The sequence below is a fragment of the Mytilus galloprovincialis genome, chromosome 5, assembly GCF_965363235.1.
Source record: "Mytilus galloprovincialis chromosome 5, xbMytGall1.hap1.1, whole genome shotgun sequence".
Classification (NCBI taxonomy): domain Eukaryota; kingdom Metazoa; phylum Mollusca; class Bivalvia; order Mytilida; family Mytilidae; genus Mytilus; species Mytilus galloprovincialis.
The window spans coordinates 69,635,597-69,659,183 of NC_134842.1; the positions used below are offsets into that span (position 1 = coordinate 69,635,597).

The 23,587-nt window shown below is 33.2% G+C and overlaps 1 long non-coding RNA gene across 1 annotated transcript in view; it reads right to left on the reverse strand.

The window, feature by feature from the left end:
* Nucleotides 1–345: 345 nt before the first annotated feature.
* The window catches only part of LOC143074695 (uncharacterized), a 27,045-nt gene continuing 3,803 nt past the window's right edge, over nucleotides 346–23,587 (reverse strand). Inside the window, exons 2-5 of the long non-coding RNA XR_012978012.1 lie at nucleotides 13,451–13,739; nucleotides 8,470–8,557; nucleotides 5,087–5,220; nucleotides 346–478 (exon numbers count right to left, since the gene is read on the reverse strand). This is a non-coding gene — a long non-coding RNA (uncharacterized LOC143074695). The remainder of the gene's footprint in view (nucleotides 479–5,086; nucleotides 5,221–8,469; nucleotides 8,558–13,450; nucleotides 13,740–23,587) is intronic.

The window sequence follows — 23,587 nt, forward strand, 5'->3', positions numbered from 1 at the left end:
ACCTAACTTTATGATCAAACTTATTATTTAAACATTTTAAAGATGACACAGGAACCTAGGAGCCTATGATTCTTTAGGTCATTATATTGTCTGTCCATTTAAGACTTTTCAGTTTAGCAGTATCGAGACTAGTGGATGTAAATTAGAGTGCAATAATTTGATGCAACTGTCATACAAGTGAGAGATTTCGATAGATATAACACTAGATTCAATCTACCATTTTCTACATAAGAAAAAGCATGTACCAAGTCAGGAATATGACAATTGTAATCCATTCGTTTGATGTGTTTGAGCTTTTGAGTTTTCCATTTGTATTTTTGTGATTCAACTTTTTATTACCAAAATAAATTGAATTCCTCATTCCTCCACCACATTTCCGCTCAGGTTCTCCGCTGCAGTCTTTTTTGCATTCTATTTCTGGAATTTTAGGATTTTTACTTTCAATCAAGACATCTCCGCACCGACATTCGTTACCATTCTGCAATATAATGATCAGGAAGGTATTTAAGGAAGTTCGCTTGTAGTCCGGCCGATCGGTGATAAAATTGCTTAAATAATGTGGAAAGCACCACAATTTGCATATTTGTGTACTGAGCAATATTAGCTATGGACCCACCCTCAAAATTCAATATGGCGGCTTATTTCAAGATGGATGCCGTACGTTCTAAAATATTTTCCAGTATTGCACAAACCACAGCGGATTTGATGCTGGAAGCACAAAAATCAACGTATTTGAATTACTTGGTGTACTCGGTAAGATTTTGTTTTGATCTATCTTTGAAATACAAAATGGCGGCTATTTTCAAAATGGCCGCCTTGAAAAATAAACAAATATTCATTATTGTGTATTGACCGGAATATAAGCATTTTATTAATGTATAGTGTCATTTAGTATCCGTCCGAGTTCTGTACTTTTTGATTTTGCCTTGCTTGTCATTTCATACACAAAGAAGTAGCTTTCATAAAAAGCTGCAGTAGAAGCTTCATTAAAAGCTGCACTATTTGTTGTCTTAGGTCACACAAAAAAGATTTTTCTGCCTTAAGATATTATTCAGTGCCCATCTTATTTCTTGGGTCTCAATATTTTGCAATTTGAGATATTAAACTGTGAATTGAGAATCATTTAAACACATATCAGTCAAATGGCAGGAATGGAGGACAACAAGGACAAGAACATTAAAATGGCAGAAACTGAATCACTTTAGGATATGGAGAAACACACTGCTCATTACGTTTCAAGCTGAACAGAGAGAGGCAATGGATATCATAACGAACAGATGAGAGAAATATCTCAGCAACTTTAGTAATAATTGCTTGGAGGAATTGATGGTCAGACCAATAAGATATTCAATGCTGTGGTGAGACGAATGGACAAGCTGACAACAACTAAGGAAGGAGACACAGTTCAATTTGAAAGTGCATTTGAACAGCAGGGTACCTTCCAACAACTTGCATCTGTGGTAAATGAATGAGTGGACAAACGAAATAAAGAAGTTAAAATTCCTGCAATGGACACATCATCTAAGCCAAAATTTGACCTTAGCCATTACAACGCAAGTTTACTATATATACACAACACAATCCGCGCCAACTCTGTTGAAGGTGTCTTCACCTAAAGTCAAAAGTCCTATGTCAGGGTCCTTGGCTCTGCATGAGACAGTTCAAATTATTCAACAACAATCTCCATTTAAGAACATACTATAAACCTCTATCACTAATCAAGGATACCAGCAGAAGGCTTATGTGTCTTCTTACGCACATTAGCCATCTACTATGAGTCAATAATATTTGGTTCAGAGCAGCACTCCATTACAGAAATTGGCTTCAAGTGGATTCTATCAGGTTTCTCCAATGCTGAATGCAGTGCCTACTTACGGTAACATCCCCGTCTAGTAAATGGCAAATCCCACATTTACCACTCCAATTATGACAACCTCGTCAGCTCTTGAAGCTCTAACAGGCTTCCCATAACAGCAAGCTGACTCCATTGACCGATCCAGGAAAGGGCAGAGGAAACCAAAAGAGTGTGGCAACACCTCTTCCTCAGACTCTTCACTGGAGAGAGAATATACCCGATGGCAAGGAAATCTTGGTGCAAGGGATCGAAGCCGAAGCCCACATCTCCCAAAAATGCAAAAACTCAATTAAAGAGGATCCATGACTTGGCAGGCGTTAATTTACTCATTTGAACGAACTGCCGGTAGATGACAATGTTAAAACAGGAAACATGTGTGTAGGCCCCAGATTGCTAGGCCGATGTTGGCTTTGAGTACGCTCGCAAGGTAAACACAGACGATGATCCCAAGGCCTTAATAAAAGCATTCATTTGGAGCAGCGCTTCAGCAAGAAAGATGATCAAACCAGATTGGAACCGAAGCATTATGTCGTATTATGATGATGTAAAGACAAAGATTCTGCAAAGCATGTAACAGAAAGGAACCCAGAAACATTCAACAAGGCTTTAAAATAATTGAAAACCTCAATAGCAAACCAGATGGCGATATATGGATAAAAAAGTGCCAATTATGACCATCGACATAAAGTCTACCTTGCTGATGGCACAGTATCACCGACCGATACAGGAAATATGAGCAGTCCTTTGAATAATGAGGTGCATAACATCACACAAATGGTCTCAAAACTAGCTGATGTTATGCTTTCAACTAAACAGCATAACCGTGGATTGGCCAATCAATATAACTTCGGTTCTTCTGATCAAATAATCATGAAAGATCACCAGTTCAATGGAAGATCACCTGAACAATATACACGTGGAAGATCTGTTGCGAAATACAAGCTTAATGCCTGTCGATTAGCAACACCCCCACTTAGCTAGAGATCATATAGTGCCTAAAGACAACGGTTAGCATCTCCACGGACAAACTACAGAAATCCCGGTTGTTTCAGACAATGGTCACCTTCACCAGGACACGGAGCAAATCAAAGTGCAACCCCAACAATGGAGTCTTTAAACAGCAAAGGATCGGGCCAGTAGAGTCTATTGGCCATGAAACATCACCTCATCAAAAAAAAAAACGAACAGAGGCCAAAGGCCTCGTCCGATATTGTCATCAGACGAACCATTTGAAAGAGCTTGGCAGTACGAGGTACTATACATGACCAGATTGTGAGCATGATTGTGGAGACTGCTGTAATGATAACAATAGTAAATGAGAAATTAATTCCTGCAGAAAATGGAGATTTGGAGAACGTAACGCTACGTGGTTTGGGTTAACAGCTTGTTATTAGGAAGATTATAAAGAACGACTCTCGACATTAATAGAGTAAATATACAATGAGATGTGTGCAAAGAGCCATTATCAGACGATGTTATACTTAGGCTAGTTGTTTTGGACACACTGAGCGCAGTGATAAACCTGAGTATTCCCATAATTACAATCAACAATAAAGTGATAAATGCGGCATTTGTTAACATTGGAAACGAGATTTCAACTCAGCAAGTGTGCGTTTGCATAAAACGAACCTCACAGTTCCGCCAAACTCAAACATGACTGATACCATTAAAACTAATAAAAGTGCTGACCAGAAGTGCATTTTAGGACCAAGCTCGCTGAATAGTTGCGAATTGGTTTCGCACGTAGTTGGTAAAGGAAAAAGTTGCACCTTTTTAAATGATGGCAATCGTCTAATCCGCCTGAAGAAAGGTACACCTATTAATAAAATAGAATAATTCAACGATGTAGTTGATACGGCAGATGAAAACGCGATAAGTGACGCAAGACGTGACATTGAAGAGACACGAGACAGGGTGTTCTCGGCACTGCCTCAAAGTTCAGATGATTTACCTACTATTCCACCACATTTAACCGATCTATATTAACGTTCAATCGACTCGTTTCAACCTATTTCATTCCAACCATTAAAACTGAAAGCGTTTAAAGAACAATTACAATAACATGTAATATATTGATAAAAATTTTGAATTTTACTATTTGATTTTGTATATGCAGCCATATTTGCAAATGTATGTGTTATAGAAATAACCAAATTATGTTTTTTTTTATATTTTAAAATTAATTGATAACAAATTCAAGAACATGAAGTCCATTTTTAAAGAATCATTACTTTAATTTCCGAAATTATATAGAATACCTTTAGAGCAATCTTTAATATTATACCGTTTTTCCGCCATCTTGAAAATGGCAGCCATATTGGATTTTTCAGAGTGGGTCCATAGCTGAAATCAAAGGGTATATAACCAAGAACTTCTAGGTAAAGTTTCATGCTTTCCTCATCAAGTGAGCAAGTCTGCTCTATATCTGCACCAATCGGCCGGACTATTGTCATGTTTTCGGATTTTTGTCAGATTTTCGGAATCCTCTGATTTTATCCATTTGAATGCCTTAAAATAATTTGCCCATTGACCCCTATTTTTTTCTTATAAATCTTCACATGTATGATGATAAGCCATCTGTAAAAGTCTTATAAAATTCAAATTATTTTTTAATAGCTTTTGAGAGTTTAAACTTGTCAATGATAAAGCTATGAAAATTCAAGAGAGAATATTTTCCCGCCAAAATTTTAATGGCTTTAAAATCTCAAAAACAAGCACGTAGACCTATATATTTCTTTTGCTCTTTGGATTCCTTAATTAATCCCTTATCAATGTAAACTAGTATTTTCAAAAATTAATTATTTTAAAACTGAGAAGCGAGCGCCCTTAAGAATTAAAAACTTTATAAAGCAGTATAAATTATAAGCAGTACTTTTTTTTTACTTTAAACATATCTTAAAGAATGATTTATTACTTTTTCACAAAAAACCACAATTCATTCAAATTGAATAGATTTATGCCAATTATCTTTGAGATCACAAAAAAGTCTTATAGGGTTTCTAGGAATATATAGTGTTCAGATAGTGTTATAATATCAGATTTGCTGAGGAATTATATCTTTTTATTGCTAAAATTATTTGCTATTTGACTCCTTTAGAACGAACGGACTTACATGCACATACAAGTACAATTCAAAATTCAATTAACTATATCTTGACCTTACATTGGATTTTGTTTATCTTTGATAAAATGAAGTTGTTTTTTTTTTTTGAATTTTTATAAGATACAAACTTGTAAGCCACCAAATCGGTATCCACTGCAACGTTGCTTACAAAATGTAAGGGACATGCCTCCACTCAGCTTAACGTTGTGTTTCAAGTGCCTGCTACTATCATCCCTGTAACAACCTAAATAATCTGCTTTTTCTAAAGTAAATAAAAATGTAAAACTTGATAATGGACAGATAAAAGAGAGACAAAAGATACTAAGAGGACATTCAATCTCACATGTTGAAAATAAACTGACAACGTTAACTTATGTGTAAAAAAATAAACAAAAAGGCAAACAACAGTACACTAAACACAAAATAGGAGACCAGAGACTGAGTACCACGAATCCCACTAAAAACTGAAGGTGATTGTAAGTGCTCCCGAAATGTTGAAGATCCTGCTATACATGTGGCATCCGTTAACATATCATATATAAGAATTCAATATAGATATGACTATTACAGTGTTTCAATGTGTTAATCGTAAAAGCAGCGTGTTTCTGTTTTGTCGATATTTTGACTTAAAAACATGCTTTGGTGTTTCTAAAAGTATTATTTGGTTCTTTTCATATAAAAACAGAATGATTAGATTGTTTCTGATATTGATTATTTATAATTTTGGATGTGATGCGTCTTCTGATTGGATGACAGAGTTGTGTCTAACAGCTCATAGATATAATTTTGGCATGTGGCCGTAACCTGTAAACCGTTCTTGTAAAAACACATAAAGACGTAAAAAATGTAAATAGTGTATATAATGTTGTTGTGTTACGATTGTTAATTTATTCTTCATTTATTTTTTTGGTGGTGGAACTGTTCGACATACGAAACATGCGAAAGTATGGTTACCCTATAAAGGGTGTAAAGATCCAGAGAAGAAGAAGCTGATTCATAATTTATATGGAATTCAGAATTAAATCATCAGGTATGACTGTAATATTTTTTCTGTCTATGAAGAAATAACATAACAAATGTAGTGCACATTTTGAAACAATCAGCTACGCGGTCCGTGTAACACTTATCAATTCAAAATATTAATTTTTTTTTTAAATTTTAGATTTTTTAAATTTTTATCAACATGATCAAAGTTTTAAAATTCCAAACATTTTAAAAATTTTGAAATTTTGAAATTTTCACCAAATAGTAAAAATTTCAAAATTCTAAACTATGCTTTTATATTTGATAGTTTAGATATTTGATCAAACTTTAAAAGTACTAAACATAACGTGCGGTTTTGATTATTTCGCTTTTTGAAAGTTGGATTATTTAAATATTTGCTTAAGATATCAAAAATAGAAAAGGGGGAATAGAGGGGTGCCTGCAAACTACGAAACGGAATAAAAGCGAAACGAAACGAATACTTCAGAACTATTTGGTTTTCCCAGCGGTCATCATTTAGGAGTAACAGTGAATACTAATGAACTCGCAGTTAGCCAAATAGTATGGTAGAGTTGAGGATGTATATTCTCAACATTCTAATATAAGGCAAAACGTCAATACATGAGCCAATAAGTAACCAATGAAAGAATGAAAAAAATTGTAATTTGAATTGATTGATAGATAACTAAGCAATATTATGACACAAGATGTAATTTAGAATACATGACAACAACTTTACCCCGCTCCATTATCCCGTCAAAAGAAAATTACAAAAAACACCTAAATCAACGAAATTAAACAAACCAAAAGCAGGAATTTGTATTTCAAATATTAGCCACAATGCTTATCAACCACATACCGAGCTACCTTTAACAAGTTTTTCGACACGAAGAACGCGGAAGTTTATGTTTTACATACTCATAGGAAAACTATTTATTAACAACGCAATACTAGTAAAAAAACATTTTGCAATACTATCATACCTTCAGATGTTTCAAAATATATAAGAAGTTATTTTCCGCGGAGTAAATGTATATGTTTTCCTTTCAGTCTTGCTTAAAATATGTTGCACAATTGCAAAATAGCTCTATTATAGCAATTTGCGTATATTTTATTGGATTTTTAAAATGGTACACAACTGGTTTGTTAAGTAACTTATATCAAATTATTTTCGAACCAATATTTTAGTCAGACATTGCATGAAACATTATAGGCCAATAAAATATATGAAAACCCTAAGGGTAAATCAGAGATGTTATAATTAAGGGAGCACTATACCATTGGTTATAGTAGTTGAGGTTTGATATATTGTGAGATATTATCTATATATATATATATATATATATATATATGACTTATAATATGGACTTTTGATTTTGCCATTTTGCCATTTGATTAGGGACTATCCGTTTTGAATTTTCTTTTGAGTTTTTTTGTGTTTTTTTTTCTTTATACCTATTAGTAGTATATACGGGTATAGATGGCACGGTAGTATATTCTGTCCCATAAGGGATAATGATGAATTTTCACCACTTTCTTACACTGCAAACAATTCTACATTCACAGTTAACTGAAGTGCTTTCATTTTTTCAATGTTTTTTAAAACTTAAGGCCACTAGTGCTTTAGCTCTTTTATCATGCAGTGAATACACAATTTTAAAAAATTCTCAAAAATTCATTTTCATCTGTTTGTAAAATTATTTCATATTTTTCTACACCTGATTCTCCCTCAGTTAGGGAAAGTGTGTTCAGTTGATACTGTATGTTTTGTCTAATCACACTAGATACATTGACTTATGTAGGGTACACAAAAGAGCAACCTAAATACTTGAATGCAAATACTACTGTGCCACCTATATTGTATGTGTAATACAATTTTTGACAATCCTGCTATATCAACCATCCGTGATGGTATCTATATCAGGCAGGATTACATAGGTTTTATCAACTCTAATCTGTTTGACGTTACGTAATATGATATCAGTCACAGTTTCATAGGCATTACAAAACCCCTAATATATATTACGTCATGTCTCGTGAAAAATGTCCAAGAGATATTAGTTCTATTTAAGGTATATATTATATTATAAAATTAACATGGTATAGTCTTTTGAAAATTACACAGAACATATCAACCCTCAACTACAATAACCCCTGGTTCAGAGTTCCCTTGATTATATTGGTGTCGCGAGTTGATACATGTGTGATATTCAATAGCCATATGACATTCTCTATTAATCTGCTCTGATACATTCTGTCGGTTTGTAAAATATTTATTCAATTGGCAGGTTCAGAATTTAATGCACGCTGGGTAATATTTCCATAAGCATACACCAAAACGTTATTATTGGTTTAAAACGTCAAAAATTCAACCAATGACGTCCCGCTAATATTTTTTTCGGGTGTACGAACAATAAGAATACTCGTAGTCCTTTAGATTCTGAAAAGGCATCACACAAACCCATTTATATGATTGTTGACAGACAACGAGTAGATGCCTTTTATTAGCACTATAAGACAAGCATACCTAATTTAACACACACTGGAAGGTCTTTGCTCGTGATGACACAGGTTTCTCCAAGTGAACAAGGATTCGGCCAACACGTGTCTGATTCCTGTAAAAATGCCCTTTATTAATTGGTTACATTCCATCTAACAAATGTGTTTTTTTCAAATTGCATTTTGATGACCATGCATAGTTTCGCAATGGTACATGTTAGACATAATTAAGAATTTCCTTGTGATCGGAATGTAGTATTTAGATATTGGCAGAAATGTGGTATTTTTCTATACCTCTTTAAATATATTTTTCGTTTAACAATTGGAAATTATTATGCTGCCAGTTTGAATTGTTATGCTGAATTATACATTAAATTTGATATCAAGTGTAGAACGTTATCCCTTACATGTTCTATAAAATTGGGTACATCTAGTAAAACACAATTTCTAAAAAAAAATACTGTTTATACGACTTTAACAACACATCGAGGTGTTCCACTATTTGGCATTTTAGGTTGTGCTCTTGGTTTGGTGTTACTAACAGCCTCCTGTTTGTTGCTTTTGGTTCTGTCATATCACTAGTATATTTCTTTTTGGATATGAGGATTCCGGATGAAGGTAAATCAGGAAAAGCGATTCAAATACATGTACAAAAAGGTGTTTTCATATGTAGTTTAAAACTTGAATTTATTGAAACGGAAAAGGTAATTGTACAAACAGTGATCAATTTATATCCTTTTGTCAATCTTTAATGGACTAAATCTTGTGTATCTGAGACAATTTTTTTTTTCATTTAAAAGACAATGTAGTGTGTTGTAGTTCTTTCTTGTCACAATCTTCTATCACACATATGTTTTAGATCGAGTTGGTCAAAGGTCATGTTCAGACCAAATTTATTCATAAAAAACGGGCGTATTGGCATAAATCGGAGTCAAACTGTTCGATTTAATATATAAAAAGGAAAGATTCCAATTTACTTTTTTCATATTACCGACTTTTGAGTCCGGTTTATAGTATTTGTCGACAGGTTACATACGACATCCTGGTATTTGTTCAATTTAGAGCAGTCATAATAAGTAAAGTCAAACATTTAATCGGTGTAATTTTAAAGAAAAAAATTACTGTTTTCCGATGAGTTTGTCTGTCGTATAAAGAAAACGTGAAGCAGTATATTTTCTCTAAACATTGTACAGATTGAAAGCTTAATGTTACTTCTTTACGTTTCTCTAACTTGACTTGGTACCAGGATGTCCTAGGTAACCTGTCTAAAAAAAAAAAACAACTGCGGAGTCAAAAGTCAACAAAAGAAAGGAAGAATCAACAGTAATATTCAATCTATTGACCAGACATCAACCTTATAATTCAAAACCAATCTATTGGTTTTGAACTGGTTTTCAGCGATGGTAACATTAACAATATATCATGCTTTTAAAGATAAATAAACAGTTTCTGTCAAAGATCTGACATTTAGAACTAACATGGATATATTTCACGAACAACAACCACAGTTCAGGTCATACTTGATCCAGGTCATACTTGATTCAGGTCATACTTGATTCAGACACATGACTATTCGGCCGCAGAAAATAATTTTATTGAAGATCTAATCTCTCGGTCTTGTTATCTCGAACATAGCTTAACACAAGAGATCACACAATAACCTTAAGCACCAGTCATACTAAACATCGACCACACAACGCTCATCGCGATCTTAAATTAATTCAGATCGTTGTAAGGTTGCGATATTTGAGGCATGAATTTGAATTTTTGTTGTTTTCACAATGATACTACGTCCTCTTTACGCTTCTGTAACGATTCTGCTACGATTTTATAACGTTCTCGCCACGCTTATTCTACGATTTTGAAGATCCAATTACGCTAATCACGTTCTCATTACGACCATATCACGAGTTATCCGATTGCAACACGATCTTACAATGCTTCGAATGCGATTATAGCACATTCTCACCACGATTATACTACGTTCATACTGCGATCATTCAACGTTCTCAGCATTAACGTCAACTTTGTATTCCACATAAATTCTGTTCCATTTATTCTATTTCTGATTAATGCGTAGATTTCTCGGAAAAAATACAGTCATGCCACCAAAATCTACCAGAACACGTGTGCGTGGTGGTAGGGGTAGATGTTGAGGCAGAGGAAGCTATGATAATAGCAATTTGATCCAGCAAAGAAATCGGACCGACCAATATAACCTGAGTCACAACCTTATGCCAGTCCATCAAACTTAAACTAAAGATGTTGAAGTGAACGATATCAGGGATGACACAAATGTGTCAAACATAGTTGAGACGTAAGAGAAAAAAGACAAGAGGTCCAAAAATTACATACAGACACACAAAACCTGGAAAGCTTTTATATATTTCATGTCAAAATGACAATAGGCATGATGGTGGTAGTATTAACGTGGTATGAACGTTGTCAGGTCGTAAGAAGAGCGTGATGAGGACGGCATGGGCGTGCTATAATCGTACTATGGTCTTGTACAGCGTGATATAAACGTGGTATATTTGTGTGGTCGCAGTGATAACGCGAATGGTCGTAGCGAGGTTGTAATAACGTTCCTATGAGATCGTAGCGACGTCTCTCAGAATAGAGTCGCGCTTTCACTATGCTCTCACAACGATGGTAAGGCAACCTTTGCGATCTTACCACGTTCTTACTGCACTTGCACTACGCTTCTACTACGACCTGACATCGCCACGACCGCACCACTATTGTTTTGAAGATGTTCAAAGTTAGCCACGCTCATAATGATATTGAAGACCTCACCAAGGCCGTGATACGACCTTACTGCGATCTACACGATTGCACTACGATCGTCAAAATTTGCATCTTTTTCTCAGATCATAGTACGATCTTGGCCTAGTGTGACTGCAATATTAGCAGGACAATCAATTAACTCTACAACATAAGTTTAATAGAAGGCTAAAAACAATCAGTTCAATTATTAGTAAGAATGTAACTGTTACTAAAGCAAGCTCACTGTATTCGTTCTGTTTAAAAGAAACCAAGCTGTCTTAAACTAAGAAATCGGTGGTGATAATTTGGTTCTTGCAAAAACCTGTTCAGATTATCAATGCAGAGGAGAAGATAATATTCTAGTCTTGCTTGAACTTAAAATGAGCGAAAAAATGTAATCTTTTAAAGTACTAGGCTTAAAAATACTATTGTGTAAGTAGTTTAACCTTTATCTATGTGATGTATGTGTCTATCTTAAAAAATATATAAATGAATGAACATAAATATTTGCCAAATGTGTATAATTTTATATGTGAATATCCTGAGATTTTAATACTGCAATCAATTATTATTGAAAAAGGGAAATATAAACTAGACAATATCTGAAACTGTCTATTTTTTTGCAATAGGAAAAAAAATGTCTTTTGCACCGGTATTTTAATAGCTCAAATCGAAGAACAAACATTAAGGATTCAGGAACATTTGACTGTAATTCAAACAATTGTTAAATGTTGTAATACTTGCAATTTTAAAAATGGTACAAACAAATTCCAGTCGTTTCCTGTTACGAAAGTGAAACAATTTTAAAAAGTTTCTAATGGGAATAAGAAATAAGTTAAAGATACTATTTGTGGTTTACTAGTATATCCTGTAATCGTTTATCAACTGCCAATGATTTATTTTAGCCTTTGCAATACAAAAGGTTAAGACATATACTAAAATATAGTCAGATATGTCGGTAACATGAAAGAATCTTGAGTAACAGGACATGTAACAGACGGAGTTTGTAACAGGAAGGAACTATTTTTTCAAAACAATTGCGTTTTTCCATAGTTTAAGAAAAATACATGATTTCAAATTGATAACAATTGTAAGATAACAGCAAACAATGTCATTTATCCTTTGAACCTGTATTTGCAAGATGAAAAATATGCCTAGGTAATGAAAAAGTCTAAAATAAATTCCTTTCTGTTACCATCTACTATACTAGAATTGCACAATGTTCTCTGCTGTTATAAAAATGAAAAAACCGGTCTTTTCGTTCAATATACGGTATATTATATTGAGATTTATTTAATATGACTTATAATTAATGAAATGATTGGCATATAGTAGATTAATTGTGTGATTCATCAGTGAAAGTGTCTTCAACATCTGTCCTCTGACTGATTATGGTTATGCTGTTACTTTTTATCAGGTACATGCATATATATCAGTAACATGACAGAACTTATCAGAAAGGAATTACACAGCACTTTTTGTCCTTTTTATTCGAATTGTGTAGAGGTTTTCTTCCATCTACATATCAACTTAATAAGACACAATAAACGCACATTTACTGTTATAGTGCTGACAATGACATTCTCAAAAGGTACGCAAAAAGGGTGTAACAGGAGAGAACAACAGAATTATTCTTTTCTAAATTCTGATCTTCGGAAAGTCCGCTGTTTTTTTTTAACTGGAAGACATTCACCTATAAATGTGGAATCAAGCATTCAGGAAATAATGCTCTTTTCATTGCATTACAAGAAATCAACATTTGGTCTTTCAAACATTACCACAGGTGAAAAAAAGCAGTGGTAACTGGAGGGTAATTACCACTGGGGACAAAATTAAAAAGACCCTTGAAAATGCAAAAATTTATCACATGCTTTAGTTATAGTAAAATCAGACCAATAAGGGACAAGTTTTCTATATAATCTATCATTTTTGTAAAAATCGAAAGCCTGTTTACTTAACTTCGATATTTTTTTAATGATTTAGTTTTTCAGAAAACAACAACGGACAACATGATATTTTTTTTTTTTGGAAGGGAGGGGTAAACATTTAAATTTAATTATTTTATTAGAAAAATTATAAGAAAGAGTGTTTAATTGGCCAAGGTTAGTGCAGTAGATACTCTACTTAATACTGAAACTGATAATTTCCCAAAAGATGCCTGAATAAAACAATAATTGCTGTTGAAGGAGGGAAATTCGAGTTTTACAGATATTGTCTCAAACATATTTTTTGCTAGTACATACTATCGTCCAAGTTGACATTTCCGAGTACATGTAATGTTCCTTATCTACTGCTGTGGCCTGTAGAGTCCTGTTAAGCAGTTCGCAGTACAAATGACTTTTTACAAAGTTGAAAGCAGTACATCCAGCGAACCTGGTGCATCTTAACATGCACATTCTTGGTCCTACATTGAAAAACACTTTCAGTATCTTGGAATCGAGGTACTTTCCACTATGAAAAATTCCACCAGTTAATACATACACCATTGTGATAATTAAGTGAGTGACCATTGCTTTAATAACCAACATTGTCCTGGAACGAATACAAATATTTATAATGTTGATATATGTTTATAAAGAAATCCCTAACACCTATCTGAAACAAATCATAATATAACTACTCTGCAAACGTGTTTATGAAAAGTTTTTTTTATATCATTCAGTCGCCAAAAAACATGAATGTACTCGTGTTAGTATATAGGTCATCAGATAATGCATGAATGTACTCGTTTCAGTATAAAGGTAATCAGATAATACATGAATGTACGCGTGTTAGTATATAGATAATCAGATGATCATGATAATATATGAATGTACGCGTGTTAGTATAGAGATAATTAGATAATACATGAATGTACGCGTGTTAGTGAATAGATTATCAGTTGATACATGAATGTACTCATGTTAGTATATAGATAATCAGATGATACATGAATGTACGCGTGTTAGTATATAGGTAATCAGATAATACATGAATGTAAGCGTGTTAGTATATAGACAATCAGATAATACATGAATGTACGCGTGTTAGTATATAGATAATCAGAAAAGTCTGTTGATACATGAATGTACCCATGGTAGTATATAGATAATCAGATAATACATGAATGTACGCGTGTTTGTATGCAGATTTATTATTGAAATGAAGTCATTCATTAAACCCTAATTTATACTTAAACAAAACGTCCATCACTGGCGCTAGAAAAATATATAAAGAAGAAAAAGTAAACTAAAAATCCCAAATGACTGTTCCAAATCTGAATGACTGGAAATTAGTAGATGTGGTTTGAGTACCAAGAGATATATAAAACTCTCCATCTAAGTCGCAATTTATAAAAGTAAACAATTATAAGTCAAAGTACGGGTTTAAAACAGAGCCTTGGCGCATATTGAACAGCAAGCTAAACAAAGGTTCTAAAATTACTAGTGTAAAACCTTTCAAACTGGAAAACCAACGGTCTAATCTAAATAAAAATAAGAAACGAGGAAAACTTATGAACCATATCAACAATCGACAACCACTGAACACCAGGTTCGTGACTTAAGACATGTGCAAACAAATGCTGCGGGTTTAAACGTTTAAAAAGGCACTAATAGTTATCAAAGGTTCCAGGCTTATAGGTTGCATTTCTGTAGATATTGACAATGCAATTTCACATAGGAACTCTTTTTATGGCCAAAACTGTACCACTTTTACTATGAAGTTTTGAAAAAAATCTTATCCTAGAATTGAAAGTTCATATGCACCACAATTTTTTTCAAAGGTCAAAATATAGGGCTGTGCGGCATATTTTCAACGTTTATATGCCCTGAACTTCTCAGAGTTTAAACTAACACTAATTTTCTTAACTACCCTTACCTCGAATGAAAGGTTACCACAGATTTCAATGTAAATAAACTCATCATAGATATCAGGACTAAATTTTTGTATATACGCCAGACGCGCGTTTCGTCTACAAAAGACTCATCAGTGACGCTCGAATCCTGTAAACAATATGCACATGTTTATTTACTTCTAACATTCCCAAGTCATGTTTCTGTGAGATAGAACACAGAGAGCATAACTGGGAACCAGTATGCAAACAAAATTAATTTTCTATGAATACTCAAGATCTCCCCAAAAGAGACGTGTTTTGAGGAACAGTTGTATTTACAAAGTGCAACCTATAACTTATATCAGTGACGCTCAGTTAAAAATAGTTATAAAGCCAAACAAGTACACAGTTGAAGAGCAATTAAGACCCAAGTTTCCAAAATGGTGTGCCAAATAAAGCTAGAGTGGGGCGCTCATATTCGCCGTTTAATGTTTTTGAGGTGTAAAAACTTCAAAGGATGGTTGAAATGGAAGAAATGTGCCGGTTAATTATATTTTATAACAAATATGATTATTTTTGAAAATGAGACAACATTTCGGCAATTACCGCAAAGGACCGAAAAACGGACAACGATTTTCAGCCAATTCCTGAATGAAAAAAAAAAGATTTCAAAGAAGTATTTATTAGTAATTCTTTGACTGATTGCCCTAAATTTCAGTTTTTCACACCTTTTAAATGTTTGCTATTCATCTATAATGAAATTTATTTGATAAATATTGATTAAAGCTGCAGTTATTTGGTTTTAAATAGATGTGTAAAAACAGCGAACATGTGTCCCCCATTGACAAAAAATCATGAAATTTCAAACACCTTTTAATCACACTTTTCAGATCATTTTTCTCAAAATAAACACGTTTTCAAGCTAAGATTATTTTGCATTTGAAGTTATCTTCATATAGAAAAATCAGTATACTTCAAAAACACAAAGACCTAAACATAAACTGAAGAAAACATGGAAAGATATGGCGAAAGTGAGCACCCAACTCTAAGGTAATCTATGCCTGCGATAAGAAAATCCTAAGAATTTCGAAAAATTCATACTTTTGTAAACAGGAAATTCATAAAAATGACCATACAATTGATATTCATGTCAACATCGAAGTGCTGACTTCAGGGCTGGTAATAACCTCGGGGACGAAACGTCCACCAACAGTGGCATCGACCCAGTGGTGTATATAGTTATCAAAGGTACCAGGTTTATAATATAATACGCCAGACGCGCGTTTCGTCAGCATAAGACTCATCAGTGAACATCCTTCACCAAACCTGAAACTAGTCAACTTAATGTTTCGAATAATTTTAATATTTTCTAATTGTAGTTTTCAATAAACTATGTATAACAGATATTTCATGTCAACACATATATGCTGATTATATTACATGGCTAATGATACCCTGGGGTGAATTTTCTCAGTTCTTCAAATAACTTAATTGCATGATTAAACCTCATTAATCATTCATAGTGCTCACTTTAGTGGTTTTACATCAACATGATCAACACACACAAGATAGTTATGAGAACATTTATTTGCCTTTGCTACAGCCCTTTTTTCATCGATCCATTTCAAAAATCTACATAACAAACATATAGTGAATTGAATGCATGAATGAATGAATGAATTAATACTTTTCTTGCAAAAAGCCCATACTTTCTATGACAAACAAAGATATATACAATACATGAAAACCAAAAGACATCAAAGAACAGTAGTATAATAGCTATATACGCGATGTTATTGTCGACGCTGCTTTCAAATAAATAAATAGCTTTACTGTCAGAGATTTACAATAAGATTGTAATGAGTTAACTAACTTGTACCGGTGTGCCCATGAATAGTAAAAAATAGGTAACAATTCTGATGGACATGGTAAAACTATGATACTCGTCCCCTGAAGCATTCATATCGCAACATATGCAATTTCTGTTTTCTCTTTGTGTATTATGTTAACAACCAACTTCAACATTTAGTTTAAGTGTGTCGCTACGCAATTCAGTTAACATAGATACAATACAATAAAAACTGAGTATTTTTCTATATAAAAGCAAACGTTCTGTTAATATGGTAGTGCATATGTCAGGAAGGTTGCCAACTAGTACTATCGGCCAGAAATTATTTGGGCCCGACAAGTCTTCGATTTTGGGCACCGGGATGACTATAATTCGGTTAAATTGTCTGAATATATTCTATAGTTAAACATAGAATAATTTTTTGTTCCTATGTAAATAGTATTCAGGAAAAATTAAGTATAACAATCCGCCTTTTTCATTCAATTACACTGGGGTAAAGCTGATGACCGTAACTGAATTCACGGTTCATCCCAAGATGTCGGATGAAAAATTAGGTCAGTTTCTGTATTGTCTGTTAAAGTGTTTCTATATCATTTTCTTAACAAAGCATACATTGATAAGATGTAAATTTATAAAAGATTCACACGGAAATCACCAATTAGTACCGAGAAATGTACATGAAACGGGAAATTCGATTTGAAAAAATCGCTAAGATGACCGTTAATCATCATCAAAATATTTTCAAGATGACCGTAACATATAACAAGGATGACCGTGATTGGTAAAAAGTGACCGTAAGTTGTAAAGGATGACCGTAATTTGTAAAGGCTGACTGTAATTTATAAAGGATGACCGTTACTTTTAAAGGATGGTCGTCAATTCTAAGAAATATCCGTATTTGTATTCATAGCTTTTTGTTGAGTTTGTCTCGGATAGCGGATAAAAATATGTTTCATTAAATTCTTTTTAACTATTTGCCGTATTTTGGGTTCATGTCAATGATAGTAAAGTGCATATTTCTCGAAAACAATGAAATATTCATTGATAACGAAGTTAAAATTTTAATACAAATCGACAGCGATACAACGAAAAGTTGAAGAATTTCAAACATGAATGTGTCCCTAGTACACGGATGCCTCATCTACACTATAATTTTCTATGTTCAGTGGACCGTAAAAATGGGATAAAACTGTAATTTGGCATTAGAATAAGAAAGATCATATCATACGGAAAATGTGTACTAAGTTTCAAGTTGACTTCAACGTTATCAAAAACTTCCTCGATCAAGAATTTTAACCTGAAGCTGGACATACGGACAAACGAACAGATGAACGGACGCACAGACCAGAAAACAAAATGCCCATAAATGGAACATAAAAAACATCAATTAAACATTTGAATATCCGGTAATCGAGCCCATGTGTATGGTTCCAGAGGAAGCAGATAAAAATCTTAATGTTTCTTGAATATTAACAACATTTCTATATATATATATATATAAATTGACAAGGTTCCCCCTTGTGATACGCTAATCGTACAATAATATTCTAAGGATCTATTTTGCTAGTTTGGTCGTATTATTTAAAAAAAAAACATTTTCAAAGACGATATAATACCAATGGGTGTACATGTATTAGCATTTTTAAAAAGGAGTATTTATTATATGTCATTAAAAGGAATCCCAGAAATAATAAAAAAAAATCTCTTTACTTTTAGGTAGGCTTTGCATCGCCTTTTTTATTATATTAGTAAGGTGTCATTTTATCGCGCTTTTGTTGCATGTTTTCCCAACTATTCATTTTAAAAATTAAACCCTCTACCGTAAACAAGAGTGTACACGGTGAAATGTCTCGCCTTCTTTACTAATCATTGATATTATGTTGATAGTCCTAAATATAAAGCTTTATTACAACTGTCACATAAACCTAACACTAACAAAGATAACTAAAATTAGGTCAGTATCTGTATTGTTTGTTAAAGTGTTTCTATATCATTTTCTTTACAAATCATATGTTGATACGATGTAAATTTATAAAAGATTCACACGGAAATCACTAATGACTACCGAGAAATGTGCATGAAACAGAAATTTCGATTTGAAAAAATCGCCAAGGTGACCGTAAATCACAAATCACAATAGAGATGACCGTAACAGAATCAGCGATTCATAACAAGGGAGACCGTAATTGGTTTTAAGATGACCGTAATTTATAAATGATGACCGTAACTTTTAAAGGATGACCGTCAATTTTAAGAAATAGCCGTATTTATATAACTACTTTTTTTTTGTATCAAATGATTAATTGTGTTGGTATAAACATATTTATATGAGAGTATTATCCAAGGTAGAAGAAAATAAGACGTGCTTCAAATAAATAGTTCACGATGACTATACATTCGGTTAAATTATCTGAATATATTCTATAGTTAACATAGAATAATTTTTTGTTCCTGTGTAAATAGTATTCAGGAGAAATTAAGTATAACTATCCGCATTTTTCATTCAATTACACTGGGGTAAAGCTGATGACCGTAACTGCATTCACGGTCATCCCAAGATGTCGGATGAAAAATTAGGTCAGTTTCTGTATTGTCTGTTAAAGTGTTTCTATATCATTTTCTTTACAAAGCATGCATTGATAAGATGTAAATTTTTAAAAGATTCACACGGAAATCACCAATTACTACCGAGAAATGTGCATGAAACGGGAAATTCGATTTGAAAAAAAAACGCTAAGATGACCGTAAATTATCATGAAAATATTTTCAAGATGACCGTAACATATAACAAGGATGACCGTGATTGGTAAAAAGATGACCGTAACTTGTAAAGGATGACCGTAATTTGTAAAGGCTGACTGTAATTTATAAAGGATGACCGTTACTTTTAAAGGATGGCCGTCAATTCTAAGAAATATCCGTATTTGTATTCATAGCTTTTTGTTGAGTTTGTCTCGGATAGCGGATAAAAATATGTTTCATTAAATTCTTTTTAACTATTTGCCGTATTTTGGGTTCATGACAATGATAGTAAAGTGCATATTTCTCGAAAACAATGAAATATTCATTGGTAACGACGTTAAAATTTTAATACAAATCGACAGCGATATGACGAAAAGTTGAAGAATTTCAAACATGAATGTGTCCCTAGTACACGGATGCCTCATCTACACTATCATTTTCTATGTTCAGTGGACCGGAAAAATGGGATAAAAATGTAATTTGGCATTAGAATTAAAAAGATCATATCATACGGAAAATGTGTACTAAGTTTCAAGTTGACTTCAACGTTATCAAAAACTTCCTCGATCAAGAATTTTAACCTGAAGCTGGACATACGGACAAACGCACAGACGAACGGACGCACAGACCAGAAAACATAATGCCCATAAATGGAATATAAAAAACATTAATTAAACATTTGAATATCCGGTAATCGAGCCCATGTATGGTTCCAGAGGAAGCAGATTAAAATCTTAATGTTTCTTGATATATTAACAACATTTCTGTATATATATAAATTGACAAGGTTCCCCCTTGTGATACGATATTCGCACAATACTATTCTAAGGATCTATTTTGCTAGTTTGGTCGTATTATTTTAAAAAAAAATGTTCAAAGACGATATAATTGGTGTACATGCATTAGCATTTTTAAAAAGGTGTATTTATTATATGTCATTAAAAGGAATCCCAGAAATAAAAAAAAAATCTCTTGACTTTTAGGTAGGCTTTGCACAGCCTTTTTTTTATTATACTATTAAGGTGTCATTTTATCACGCTTTTGTTGCATGTTTTCCCAACTATTGATTTTAAGAATTAAACCCTCTACCGTAAACAAGAGTGTACACGCTGAAATGTCTCGCCTTCTTTACTAATCATTGATATTATGTTGATAGTCCTAAATATAAAGCTTTATTACAACTGTCACATAAACTTAACAGTAGCCAAGATAACTAAACAAAGATCAATGAAGCATGAAAATGAGTCAAGGTCAGATGAACCATGCCAGACAGACATATACAGCTCACGATGCTTCCATACAACAACTATAGTTGACCTATTGCTTATAGTTTAAGAAAAATAGACCAAAACACAAAAACTTAACACTGAGCAATGAACCATGATAATGAGGTCAAGGTCAAATAAAACCTGCGCTACGGACATATAGATCGTAAAATATTTCCATACACCAAATATAGTTGACCTATTACATATAGTATTTAAGATAAAAAGACAAAAACCTCAAAAACTTAACTTTGACCACTGAACCATGAAAACGAGGTCAAGGTCAGATGACATCTGCCCGCTAGACATGTACACCTTACAATCATTCCATACAACACATATAGTAGGCCTATTGCATAAAGTATGAGAAAACAGATCAAAACACAAAAACTTAACTATAACCACCGAACCATGAAAATAAGGTCAAGGTCAGATGACATCTGCGCGTTCGACATCTACACCTTACAGTCCTTGAAGGCTTCCATATACCGAATATACTAGACCTATTGCTTATAGTATCTGAGATATGTACTTGACCACCAAAACTTAACCTTGTTCACTGATCCATGAAATGAGGTCGAGATCAAGTGAAAACTGTCTGACTGGCATGAGAACCTTGCAAGGTACGCACATACCAAATATAGTTATCCTATTACTTATAATAATAAAGAATTCACAATTACAAAGTGGTCACAGAACCATGAAAATGAGGTCAAGGACATAGGACATGTGACTGACTGACAGAAACTTCTTAACATAACAGATCTATATACAAAGTATGAAGCATCCAGGTCTTCAACCTAAAATATAAAGCTTTTAAGAAGTGAGCTAACGCCGCCGCCGCCGCCTGATCACTATCCCTATGTCGAGCTTTCTGAAACAAAAGTTGCAGGCTCGACAAAAAGATGCATATCGTGAACTATTTATTTGAAGCTCGTCTTATTTTCTTCTACCTAGGGTAATACTCTCATATAAATAAGTTTATACCAACACAATTAATCATTTGATACAAAAAAAGGTAGTTATATAAGGGAACGTTCAATATTTATCAGATGGATGGGCCGGTGCAAAATGGGGCGGGGCAAGCACTTTTTTTGTGGAAATATTTGGATGGGCGAGAACTTTTTTTAATATATATACAGTAGTGGATGGGCTAGAACTTATTTTATTTGAAAAAAATTTGCTTTCAATTTTATCGGTGTGTAGGAAACTCCTTTTGCAGGCACAAAAAACATAAGGGACGCGGTCTCAACAATAATTTTCAGTTTAGGCCAAATCCAGATAGTCATCTTTAAATTTTTTTATAACTTTTTCAAATCAACATGGATTTTCATAAAACTCTACAATTATTTCATTTATATATTGATCTTACAGAATACCAGGTTGTTTGGTAGTTTGGTGAATTGCTGTCATTCTATGGATGTTGATTTCGGCAACGAAAAATTAAGAAAATACTAACTTTAAAACTTATTGTTCAAATATAATCAACAATTGAGTCTAAATATACATTCAGAAGTTAGTTAGAAGCAACCGTTTATGTCCGTGTAAAATTTGGAGTGCTGTGTTTTTCTTATATACATAGATATACAAAAGCTATTATTTCTAATATCAATGCGATACTTTTAAAATATCATAGCGGTGTTTTTGTTATATCAATATAAGTACTTATTAGTATCAATATTTGACTGCTGTACCCATATTTTGACAATTTTACCTATTATGTCTGTTTTGTTCACGCATCGTTGTAAATATGACAGAATTTGATGCGACTGTCATATACATGAGAGGTTTAGCGCTATGAAACCAGGTTCAATCCACCATTTTCAAAATCTGAAAATGCCAGTACCGATGGGGTTTAATAAATAATGTCGTAATCAAATAGCTAAGTATCAAAATTATTGTTCACATATATAATATATAACATTTAGCAAATTTTATAATGAACGCACCGAAATAATATATATCTGATATGCTCGCAACGCACGCATGGAAGACTTTCTTTATTGATAACAATGAAACTAACTTGTGATAAAGATGAATCATACTGTCCTCGTTCAGATTGATTCGACAAAATCTGACCTGTATTTTTGAATCTCCTTTTTTCACACAAATTAGACCGTTGGTTTTCCTGTTTGAATGGTTTAACACTAGAAATTGTTTGGTTCCTATATAGCGTGGTGTTCGCTTCGTGTTTAAGGCCCTACTTTGATCTATAATGGTTTACTTGAAACAAATTATTACTTTGATGGAAAGTTGTCTCATTCGAACTCATGCACCATCTTCCTATATCTGTAAATCTGTAAATTTTCCCTTATAAATAACTGCTTTCCTGTCCTCCAAAAACGTCATTTGGGTGCTGAATCTTTTGTAAAGTGCAATATGAACTAGCACACTTCTAAAGCTTTAACGGTAACGACAGTTATGATGGTACAAGACCGATTACGTCAATAAAAATACAAAATAAACTGCACTGAACGATCTGAATTTATAAATATAGAAAAGATATATACACATTTCTAACGTCAACAGACATTTCTCTAATTTTTCGTCAAATTATCCCTTTCTGTACCCATTGTATTAAAAAATTTAATCAACGTGTGGTTCGTTTGATCTCAGAACTTCATTGGTTAAAATCCGATTATGACGTAGAATTTTCTTGCTTCCCTCTGAATTACCTATTGTGACGGCATGAAAAAAGGCGACCATGCCT